This window comes from Lathyrus oleraceus, chromosome 1 (assembly GCF_024323335.1).
Source record: "Lathyrus oleraceus cultivar Zhongwan6 chromosome 1, CAAS_Psat_ZW6_1.0, whole genome shotgun sequence".
Taxonomy (NCBI): Eukaryota; Viridiplantae; Streptophyta; class Magnoliopsida; order Fabales; family Fabaceae; genus Lathyrus; species Lathyrus oleraceus.
The window spans coordinates 147,384,337-147,395,620 of NC_066579.1; the positions used below are offsets into that span (position 1 = coordinate 147,384,337).

The 11,284-nt window shown below is 37.8% G+C and overlaps 1 long non-coding RNA gene across 14 annotated transcripts; it reads right to left on the bottom strand.

Moving 5' to 3' along the window:
* Nucleotides 1-443: 443 nt before the first annotated feature.
* On the bottom strand, nucleotides 444-3,005 carry LOC127122958 (uncharacterized). Of its 14 annotated transcripts, none has more exons than XR_007803566.1 (6): nucleotides 2,624-3,005; nucleotides 1,592-2,024; nucleotides 1,338-1,447; nucleotides 1,027-1,261; nucleotides 779-956; nucleotides 445-678 (listed from the first exon to the last, which is right to left on the bottom strand). It is a non-coding gene; the product is annotated as an uncharacterized LOC127122958 (long non-coding RNA). The 14 variants fall into 14 exon arrangements; XR_007803562.1 differs by having other exon boundaries at nucleotides 446-678; nucleotides 1,027-1,447; nucleotides 1,592-1,752; nucleotides 1,835-2,024; XR_007803565.1 differs by having other exon boundaries at nucleotides 446-678; nucleotides 1,027-1,233.
* Nucleotides 3,006-11,284: the final 8,279 nt, after the last annotated feature.

The following is an 11,284-nucleotide window of genomic DNA, read 5'->3' on the forward strand; positions in this document are numbered from 1 at the left end:
TTTCCCTGTTGCTGACTTGCTTTGACATTGTTGATGTTTCATGTTGCATGCCTGATAATGAGTCTTGTTATTGTTGTTTTGTATTGGCTTCTGCTTGGCCATGGCTGAATGAATTATATGTGTTGCTGCTAGTTATTTGTTGGTGTATGTTTATGTTTGGATACCTGGTTTGACATATGAACATGGCTGCCAAAAATGCCATGATGATGGTTTTTTTGCATCTACTAGTGTGCCTTGTGAATGTTGTTATATTATGAAATTTGGGATAAGATTGTAATGTGTGTTTTGGTTTTATGTTGAATGCAGGTTAAGTTCTGTTTGAATAAGGTGCTCAGTGCTTCAAATTCTACAGAATTGTGGCCATGTTAGCATGCTGAACAGTTAGCCGTATGAACCTTGTTTGGCATGCTAGGTGTGAGTTAGTTAACCTCTTGGAGTTCCCATAGATCATGATTGTTTTGTCTCTTTGAATTGATTTATGGATTCACTTGGTAATCTACATTGAAAACATGTTAACAGGGTTGGCTTATGCTTGGCATATGACACCAAGATGGCTTGAAACCAACATGAAAATCAAGGTGGTGACTTAATGAAATTACCATGACTTGCTTGCAAATGAAGTTCCAAGTGACAATGGAAACATGAAGAATTCAAATAGAAGCAATACCATTGGAAAACCTGCAAAAGAAAAGGAACTCAGCATCCATTGTCCAAATTCCACATATCCACCAGTAGTGCATGACAACAACTTAAATGTTATGTCATCTGGTGCACTTACTGCACAGTGGGATGATGTCTGCAATGCAGACAAGTGCTAATTGGAATTCAGGACAAGGAAGTACAAACCCATCTAAGGATCTCATGACAGGTTCTTATCTTCACAAGTTGTTGCAAATATAATCCACCAAGTGATAGGTCCCTTCATCCAGGTTTTGGTATACTTCAACATCAGCATCCTACAACAAACAAGGGTTAGAACTGAAGGTAATTCATATCCAGCAGTAGGGAAATGTGAAACTGGCTTACACTGCATATGCCTATAAAGAAGATGCTGGATGACCTGCAGTGCAACCACTAAAACCATGACTAGCTTTACGTTTGTATCCAACAGGAACAAATCTTACAACACATTCAAAACACTGCCAACATTTTTGCATCAAGCCAAGGCAACACAAACTAATACTGCTACACCATGACCCATGACAAACCATAATGCACAAGTGATTTCCCAACCTATCAACCATTGATCATAGTGTACAATCTGTAACAAACCCTACACTCACCACAAAGCTTTGCCTAAGTCAAAATACAACATTCAACAATAATTACACACATACCTCAATGGACAGTGTTGCTGAATTGAAGCTTCATTATGTGCCAGGTTCATGCCAACTAGAGCACTGCATAATCACATCCAAGCCCTTGAGATTTCCAGCTTAACATGACCCTACATGTATCACTTGAAGGAAGTCAAATCACAATTGGAACTAGCTATGCATAACATGCATGATACAACATGACTATCATATGAACCAGCAGTTAAAAAATTACTTCATCCTGCAGCAAGACCAGCTTACTACCATGGTCTAACCTTACTAACAAAACCAATGCAATGTATAGCATGAACCATGTCCTGCAACATACAACAACATATGTAGCCAGCAACACTTCAATCCACAATAACACAAGAGTGAAAGATTTGCAATACAGTCATGGCAGTTCAAGACACTCAAAATCTGAGCCAACAACATCCTGCAACCCATCATCAAGTTCAGTTAATAGGGTAAGGCAAGGCATAAGCAGCAAGAGTGGATTTTAGACTGACTTGGTTTACCATATTGAACCTGTGACTGCAAAGAAAACCAAGTCAGAGTATGGCGTAACCCACAGTACAACAAGGCCATTTTAAATGAAACTTCAAAGTCATTGCAAACTTGGCTCTAAGTGCAGTGCAAATTAACACTATGGTCTCACACCAATAGTCCAGTGCAATAGAGATGTAATTCAAGGCAACATGCTTTGACCTGTTCCAACACCAAGCAAGGTATAACATAATAACACATAACATTGCCTAAACCCTACTAACAACTAAGCTAGCAAATGATACTTGTACAATAGGTCATAAACCAAGCTTCAAGGCCAAATCAACTTAAGTTGCAACCTACAGTAGCCAATCAAACTTGAAATGGGAACTAATTTCACTAACATTTAGAAATAAATAATTGACCAAATTGAATTGAACCAACTAACTTCTAATTCAGTGAGTTAACAAACTGAACTCATTGAGTTCATTCTAACTAACTCCTAAGCAATATCCAAGCCTAATCACAACCAACTCCAAGCCATGTCTCCTCCAAATCTATCATCTATAAATTCACATCTCCATCAACATTTCACCTCTCTTGAGCTCACCACACTAAAATCACTACAAATTTTCCCTCACTTCCTCTCTCACCCTCACCATACGCACAATCCCAAGCACTTGAAGCTCACCATTAGAGCTTCAACATTGTCGTGCTCAAACTCCTTTCAATCATCACCAGTTCGTACACCTCAGAATCCATAAAGAAGTATAAGAGTGGGAAAGAAGATTCAAGGAAGAAGAAAGAATCAGAGTTATCACCTGGAATCATAAGTTCATCATCATCATTATCTTCGTCTTTCTCCGGCCACAGTAAGTCTCAACCATACTCATTTTCTTCAATTCCACTTACCAGCATGTAGAAGACGTTGAGAGGATTCAAACCCCTCACCCATAGGGCTTTGAATCAGTGAGGATAGAATTTAATTAGAGCTTTTCATTTTAGGGTTCTTGGGACGTTTAGGATCAGTTAGGGATTTAGAGGCCATATTATGTGAAATTGACCTTGGATGTGTGTAGAGCTTGGATAGACGGTTATTTTGTCATCTCCATTGTTGGTTTTGGTGGACACCGCCGCCAGGAGCGACGCCCGGTGCGGTGGCCCTCGGCAAGACGTTGTTTCAATTAAGATGACATCGGCCAAGTGAAGAGCGTGCATTGGGCTTAATTCAAAGAGTGTTGACTCTGGCCAGGTCAACACTCTCTATTGGGTTGGTTTGTGATCGGGCCTATTCCATCCAAGCCCATTGGAGTTGGACCTCACACCCTGCTTTTCCTAGTTGCACCCCTACTCTAAGACATTTTCATTGGGCTTTCAGGACCAGGCCCATGCGCCTGGATTCCTTTTCACACCACCAGTTTCATGTTTTGCACCTCCTGACCCATTTAGCCTTTTATTGCATTTTTAATTTTCTTTTCTTTTAATGCATCTTTGTCTTTTGCTATATTGTTAATTGTTATGGATATACAAATTAGATTTGGATTTAATTAGGTATTAGGAATTCATTAGGAATTTTATATAGTTTTAATTGTTTTTTTAACATAGTTTTAGTTAGATTAGAGATTAAAAAATAATTAGATTGAACATTGGATTTGTAAGACCCTAATTTTTACCCTAAGATCCCTCATGGCATCATGTTATTACACAAGTGCATTGCCTCAAGGATCATAGCATGTTTGGCTCCTTAACCCTAGGGTTGGGACTTGTTTGAGTGGTTTGAGATCACCAAGCATGCTTGTATTTTATATTATTGCTTTTCTTATTTGATTACTAAACAAAAGCATAAAAATATGTCACTAACTCTTTTTGTTTTGAAGCTCAAGTGATTATGTGCTCCACAATGCTCCTAGGAGGCTCCTAAGCCCAATGAAATGGCTGAATGAAGAAGAGAAAAAGCATGATAATGGTACACAAAGCTCCTAATCATCATATATGTCTCCCAAGTATCAATTTTCCAATTTGATCAAGATAACCCAAAGGGCTTGAAGATTGTTTCCCCAGGAAACCCTAATTTTACCGTGCTTTGATTGTGCCTTGCCCATGAAGAAATCTCAACCTATGATCAAATTTAATCAAGGTACTTCACTTATCATTTTATGCATATATGAGCCTATTTGAGGCCCCCCAATCATTCATTCATCAAGATTGGAAGTTTGACCTTGAAAAGTTGACCAGTCAAAGTCATTTGACTAAGCTGAGGTTCAATGAGATATACTTTTTTATGTGTTTTTCAAATTAAGATGACCCCAAAATAAATAATGTTCCTAAGAACCATATGAACAACTTTCATGTTCATAAAAAATCCATTTTAAGCTTGGAAGGTCATTATTCATTTCAGAACATTATAGGTCATTTTGACTGAAACCCTAATTTTGGGTCAATTTACCAAAGGCACAACTTCTTTAATTTTTATGATTTTGAGGTTAGACCAAAGGCATTGGAAAGCTAGAGATGTCTACTTAAAATATTATGTTGGACAAAATTTCATAATCCTAAAATAAGAACATGTGATAATACAAAACATTACAGGTCATCTTGGACCTAATTCATTGAATTTGTAAAAGTACCCAACTTCAAATGCCCATAACTTTATCATAGAAAATCCAAATGATGCAAACTTTGAGTCTAAATTGACCATCTTGAAAAGATATAAAACTTGGATGTTGGAGATGTTTTCATTTGAATCTTTTATCATGAAGACATAGGGGTTTGATCAAGCTTACTTTTGGTGAACTTTTTCAAAATGATTTGAATATGTTTTGTACCTGATTTTTCGCAGCCAATTTTGATCAATTTTCACATGCCAAATGATTTTTTGCCCAACATGACTTTTGTTCCTTATTTCAAGAGCTTTCCAACCATTACTCACAATAGTCTTTGGGGTCTACCATTTGGGAGATTCAAATTTAATTTCATTTAGGTGCATTTTTGATATTTTATGCTAAAACTTGAATTGCAAGCATGCTTCAGTCCAATGTGCACGACCAAATGCTTTTCATGTGAACTCGGCAAGTTGCTTCAGCCATCCATGGGCCTTTCACACGTCCATAAAGGCCCATTCATCCAAAAATTCAAATCCCATGCACATGAGCAAGGTGTGTGATCAGCCACATTCAGCTATAAACAAACACCTCATGAGCTTCATTTCACAACCTTTTGGAGATCCCATATGCTGCTGCACTGAAACCATAGCCCTCACTAAAGGAATCACTCATTTTCTTCATTACTTTCGAGCTTGAAATTCAGTACCATTAGTTGAGTTTTAAAGCCAAATTCCTTAGCCAATCATCTTCCATACATTCATAGATCAAAGAGGAGCAAAGATCTTGGAGAATTCGTGGCCAGAAGTTCATCAATTCAAAGGTATAATCTCAAACTTTTTGGATCTGAAACTCCTAATTCAATGTAGCCTTCTTGTGTTTCTGTGGTTCTCTGAAGTCCTCATACTTGAGGCAAGCTTTTGATGCATTTAATTTTCCATTTCATGAATAATCTGTGTGGACACCATGATTTTCTCCTTCATCTTTCTCTCAATATAGGAAGATTGAAAGAAATCCATTGGTACAATGATGATCTACATAACACGAGCCTCATTTACATGTCCTTGTTTTTCATTTTCATTAAGATTTGTTTTCGGCAACTTTTGGCCAGAATCTGTTACTTCGCCGGAGAAGACGGTGGTTTCCACCGCCACCACCACGTGTGTTACTCCCTGGCCCTTGGATCTTGCTTCCATGATCTAATCGTGTGCATCCGTTTTAATTACTTCATTTAATTCTTTGTGTGTCGCGGTTGACTCAAGCCTAGCGCGTGTCTTCAGATCCAGACCATACACAAGTGCCACGTCAATTAATGAAGTGCATCATGTGGCTCAGGCTTTTTCGCCTATTTTCATTTTCTTTTTATTTTCTGTTAATTCATTTCATTTTCAAAAATTCATTAGAAATTCATTTGAAGTCAGAAAAATATGAGACCAACTCCAAAAAATTTCTTGAAAAATCTAGTTTCATATTATGATTTTTAATTATTTTTGTGACTTCATTTGATATTGTTTATGAATTACTTGGTTTTTAATGATTTTAATTCATTTTAAAATACTTTCTAACTTTTAAAAAATACAAAAATATTTTCATAGCATCTATGGATCATGATAAGTCAATGAAAAATAGTCTCAACAATTTCTTGTTTGTTTTGAGATTATTTGATATTTTAATTTATATTATGCTAATTTTGGTAGTTTTTAATTTATTTTAATTACTTTCTGATTTCAAAAATTTGTGAGAAAATTAGTCAAAGTTTGTTTGACTAGGTTGAACCTATGAGAATTTAATTGGATGTTTTGAAGTTGCTTTGAATTGAATTTGAGGTTCAACTTTATTTGTTTATTTTTTATTTGTATTTTCTTTTAATTCAAAAAATACCAAAAAAATATTGTTGACTTCTTGACTTATTATCTTCATTTCTCTTCTGTTTGGTGTTGATTGAGGTTGAATTGATTCAACTTTGATCAAATTCATTGAATCTTGTGGTTTGAAATCCTTAAGGATCATCACCTAGAAAGATGAATGAATTTGATCAAGCATGAGTTATCCCTTAATCAATTGGGTTTGGTTCTTGACTTCTTACCCCCTCCCTTTCATCTTCATCCCTTTCTTTCCCTCAACGGCCAATGAGTTAAAGTCTTGAGGTTGGTCTTGACAAATAAGAAGTTTAATCTTCTTTGATCCAAACCAAACTCAACTTGATCCATGATCAAGTGAGTTATTTTGTGTCAAAGACAGGTTACTTCTTGGTCAAACAAATAACCAAAAGTCAATACAAGGCCCTTCCCCTTTTGTTTGGCATGGCAAGTTTATGGAGCTTGGCTTACTAGTCATGACCTCTAACTTGTGTTCTTTGCCTATATTCTTATTAACCAGCCTCAGATAGGTGTGACTACTACATTAGTCCACTTACGATTGCTTAACATAGCGCTACATTGTCTTATGACAAGCTAACATAACTCTACTAACTACTAACTTTAATTTGAGATTTTAATTTCATGTCATTTACTTTAAATGTCATTTAATTCTTGCTCATTATTCATCTTGATTTTCATTTTGCTCACTTGAGCACATATTTTATGTTTATGTCATTTTTCTTTTGCTTATTTGAGCCCATTATTGTGTAAATATATTGCTATTTTGTGTTGTTTGTGTTTGTCTTGATGTGAACCAAATGCAAAAGGAGAAACGATTAGAATTAGGATTTACCCATGCTTAAAGGAGTTCAAGAGCATCTAGGCCTCATGCCTTTAAAATGCAAAATTTGTTGAAGAGCAACTAGGCCTCATGCCTTTAGAATGCTAAAATTCAAAGTTGACCTCAAAGTACTTCTCCTCAAACTTATTCTTTGTCCATTCCCTTTATTGTGTTGTGAGCTTTTTAATGTTTGCTTTTGTGTGATAGGGATCCCACATTGAGATTGTGAAAAGAGGACCATTATCATGAGTTGCCAAGTTAAGAGCCAGACCAAATGGAGATCCTAGGAGCTTGAATTCAAATTATTGATTGCTTGTTTGTGTGCTAAGTCCAAAGGAAAGGAGCATCTTGAGTCATCTCTATGACTCCAAGAAAAGGAACTCCAAGGGTTTTCTCTCCCCTCTTATCTTTGTATGCTTTAGGAATAGCCCTTCTTTCTTCTCCCCACTCTAACCAAGCCAAAAATCATTTTCAAAACTTTGACTTTATTTCAAATTAGAAACCTAGGCCTTAGGCCTTTGACTTTTCAAAACCATTTTCATAAGTACTCATTGTAAATAAACCTTAATCCATCTTTGACCTCATTTTGTAAATAAATCTAACTTGTAATACAACCCATTTAAACTTGTTTTTGTGGTTCCAATGGCCACCTTGTTAAAACCTTTTCAAAAACATTAGTCATAGGTTTGAGTTATCATAGTGGTTGATGTAAATCTCACATCATCCTTAGTGTTGGATTATAAGCCTTCCATGCTTATTATAGGGTTAACCCCTCACTAGCATGTTGAAGCCTTCCTCACATGGTGGATTGTTGGTTTAGGTTGAGTTGTCTCCCTTTGATAACAAAAGACCTTAAGGCTTTTGATTAAAATCAATTCACCAATCGTTGAGATTTTTACCCCGAACTACGAGGTTTTGATCCTCCTTTGTGATGGTACATAGGCAATGGGTTCATCCATTCAAACAACAAAATTTGTAAATATAATCTATTCTTTTCTCATCCCTCTAATATTTTTGCACAAATCTTTTCACAAATACCAACCTATAACACATATTTGCAAAAAGGGTTCCCTTAGAGTACTAAGGATGTTTTGGATGCGTAAAACCTTCCCATTTCATAACCAACCCCCTTACCTAGATCTCTGATTTTTATTAGTTTTTGATTTGAAAAACTTCTTACTTGGCTTTTGTTCTCTTTTTAGCCTTTCCTCTGGACAAATAAAAGTGCGGTGGCGACTCGAATTGTATGTTGACTTTTGGTTTAGTCAATAAACCTAAAGGTAACGAAAACCCCGCTACAGAAAAGTGGCGACTCTGCTGGGGACTCATTTGCCTAGTGGGTTTAGCCTACTTTTTGCTTGTATGTGTTGTATGTTTATATTTATTTGTGACATATTTTTGTGCAAATTTGGGATGAATGTATTGTTTGTAATGTATGAATTGCTTGACATATTAATTGCTTGTATGCTTGGTGGTTTCTTGTGAGATGAGTTATATACCCGAACTCGAGTGCACTTATGATAGGAGAATGGCATAGTCTTGTTGACTTGTGTGGAGTTATTCCTTAACAAGTTAACTTGCAAGTCCATTGACTTGGTGGAGGTCTTGTTGGGATCACTAATGTCACACGAGTAGTCATGGTTAGGCATTACTCTTTCCAATAGGAACCTTAGAATCCAAGGACCTTAGATACCTAGCCCATCTTGGCCTATTTTAGGACGTAGTGCGAAGGTCGTTCAAGTGTAAGACTTGATGCGATTGTTACGCGATACTACACTCATAAGAGTCCCTCTTGAGAATATTTTTAGAGGACGAGTAGTCGTTTTATCCGATAATATCTGAAAGATTGGATGATGACTATGGGAACCTTTTAGAACATGATTGTCAGGTTTAACCATAGTACACGCCCGTTGGGTGGTTCTTAACCGAGACTCCATGCTCGTGACTCACAACAAACCCGTGATTCGCGGTTGATCCGTTCTCGTATATCCTCAAAATCAATGGAACTTGGGTGTTGATAAGGTGTAAACTATAATCCACCAAAATGGATGATTGATATTGACGATGACTTGAGCCATCCCGTGACCTTTGTGTGGTGTGACTTGCTTGATCCTTGATTGTGTTTGTTGCATCCATGCATCCATGCATTCATCCGCATTCATGTCATCAACAATAAGATTTTACAAGGAACTTAAAAGGTCTATTTGCAAATTTTTAAACATGGATAAGCAAAGAAGGAATACGAAGAAGTACATTTTCAGACAACTCGACTTGAGAGAGTTAAGGCGTCTGACATCTTATGTATTAGAGCCCTTGGAGTTCAAAGCTCTCCATGGGAAGCTTCTAGCTATTCTTTCTACCAAAGTGGATGAGGGTCTGATGAGTGTGTTGGTGCAGTTCTACGATCCTCTGTATCGGTGCTTCACTTTTCCGGATTTCCAGCTTTTGCCTATCCTGGAGGAGTACGCTTATCATGTGGGTATACCTATTCTTGACCGATTGTCGTTTAGTAGTTTGGAGAAGATTCCGTCTTCTCAAGAGATTGCTGATATGCTTCATGTGGAGGTATCTGATATTGTTTCCAATATGACTACCAAGGGTGGAATTCAAGGTCTCCTGTCTGATTTTCTGATTGCCAAAGCTACCTTGTTTGGGAAGGCCATGAGTAAGGAAGCTTTTGAAGCCATATTTGTACTCCTCATCTATGGGCTAGTGTTATTTCCCAACATCCACAACTCCGTGGATGTGAACGCTATTAGGATTTTCTCTTCTCTTAATCCTGTTCCGACTCTGTTGGGTGACACTTATTTCTCTTTGCATGTGAGGAATGCAAAGGGTGGTGGTTCCATTGTATGATGTTTGCCTCTGTTGTACAAGTGGTTTATTTCGCACTTACCTCAGACGCTTGCCTTCAAGGAGAACAAGGGATGTCTACGGTGGTCCACGAGACTTATGTCTCTCACTAATGAAGATATCTCTTGGTATAATCGTGTTTATGATGACATTAAGATTATTAATTCTTGTGGTGAGTTCTCCAATGTACCTCTTCTTGGTACATGTGGTGGAATTAACTACAACCCTGCTTTGGCTCGCCGTCAGCTTGGGTTCCCCTTAAAGGATAAACCTAACAGCATCTTGTTGGAAAGCTTATCATTTCAAGAGGGTAAAGATCCCAAAAACTTGAAGGATAGGATGGTCCGCGCCTGGCGCAAGGTTCATAGGAAAGGGAGGAATGAGCTTGGTCCAAAGAATTGTGTTGCTTTGGAGCCTTACACCTCTTGGGTGAGGAAGACAGCCCTCGAGTACCACATGCCGTATGAGTATCCGAGACCTATCCCTATGGTTATGGTTGGGCCTTCAACCCTCCCTAATCAAGGAGTAGAGGAGTTGAGAGACGAAGACCGCTCGCATGCTTGGGTTCGTGAGCGTGAAGAGCTTCTTCAGGAACTCAAGGATAAGGATGCAGTGATCGAGTTTCTAGAGCATCAGGTTATTGATGAGCCCGATGATGTGGTTACTTCTCTCCTACCTCACTCATCTAGGTTTTGGAAGAAGAGATACGATCAACTCGCCAAGGAGAAGGCCGACATGGAAGTAGCTTATGAGAGAGAGGTGAAGAGGCTTCGTGCGACGTATCTTCCGATCTCGAAGGCTTTAGACGACTGTTTCTAGGGATCCATAGGATGTTTATTCTTCTTTTCTCTTGTATTGTATTTGGTTACCGAGACTGTACTACTTCTTTGGTGTAAAAAGTTTCCAAATATTATATTGCTATGAGTATTCCACATTGTAGCACCTCAAATTTGCACCTATCATTGTACATACATTTTCATGTTAGGTCATAGCATATCATGGTCCATTGCATAGCATTGCATTGCCTCTTTTGCCTCAAGTGCAAGCCAAGCAAGAAATTAGGTCAAACTGGTCAGGAGATCAGTCAATCAAGCAAGCAAGCACAATTCTCAAGGAGCCAAAGCCCTAGGGTTTGTCCAACAAGTTCACATGACTTAGAGGTCCATTTGAAGTGTTCAAGTCAAGGGTTGAAGGCTCAGAGGTCATCAGTTCATACACAGACAGTCAAAAACCCTAGAAAGTCAAAGACAGTCAACAGTCAGTCAAAGCAGTGGATGGTGGCCATTCTTGTGGAATTTGGGCACCATGATCAATAATCTAGAGGTCATA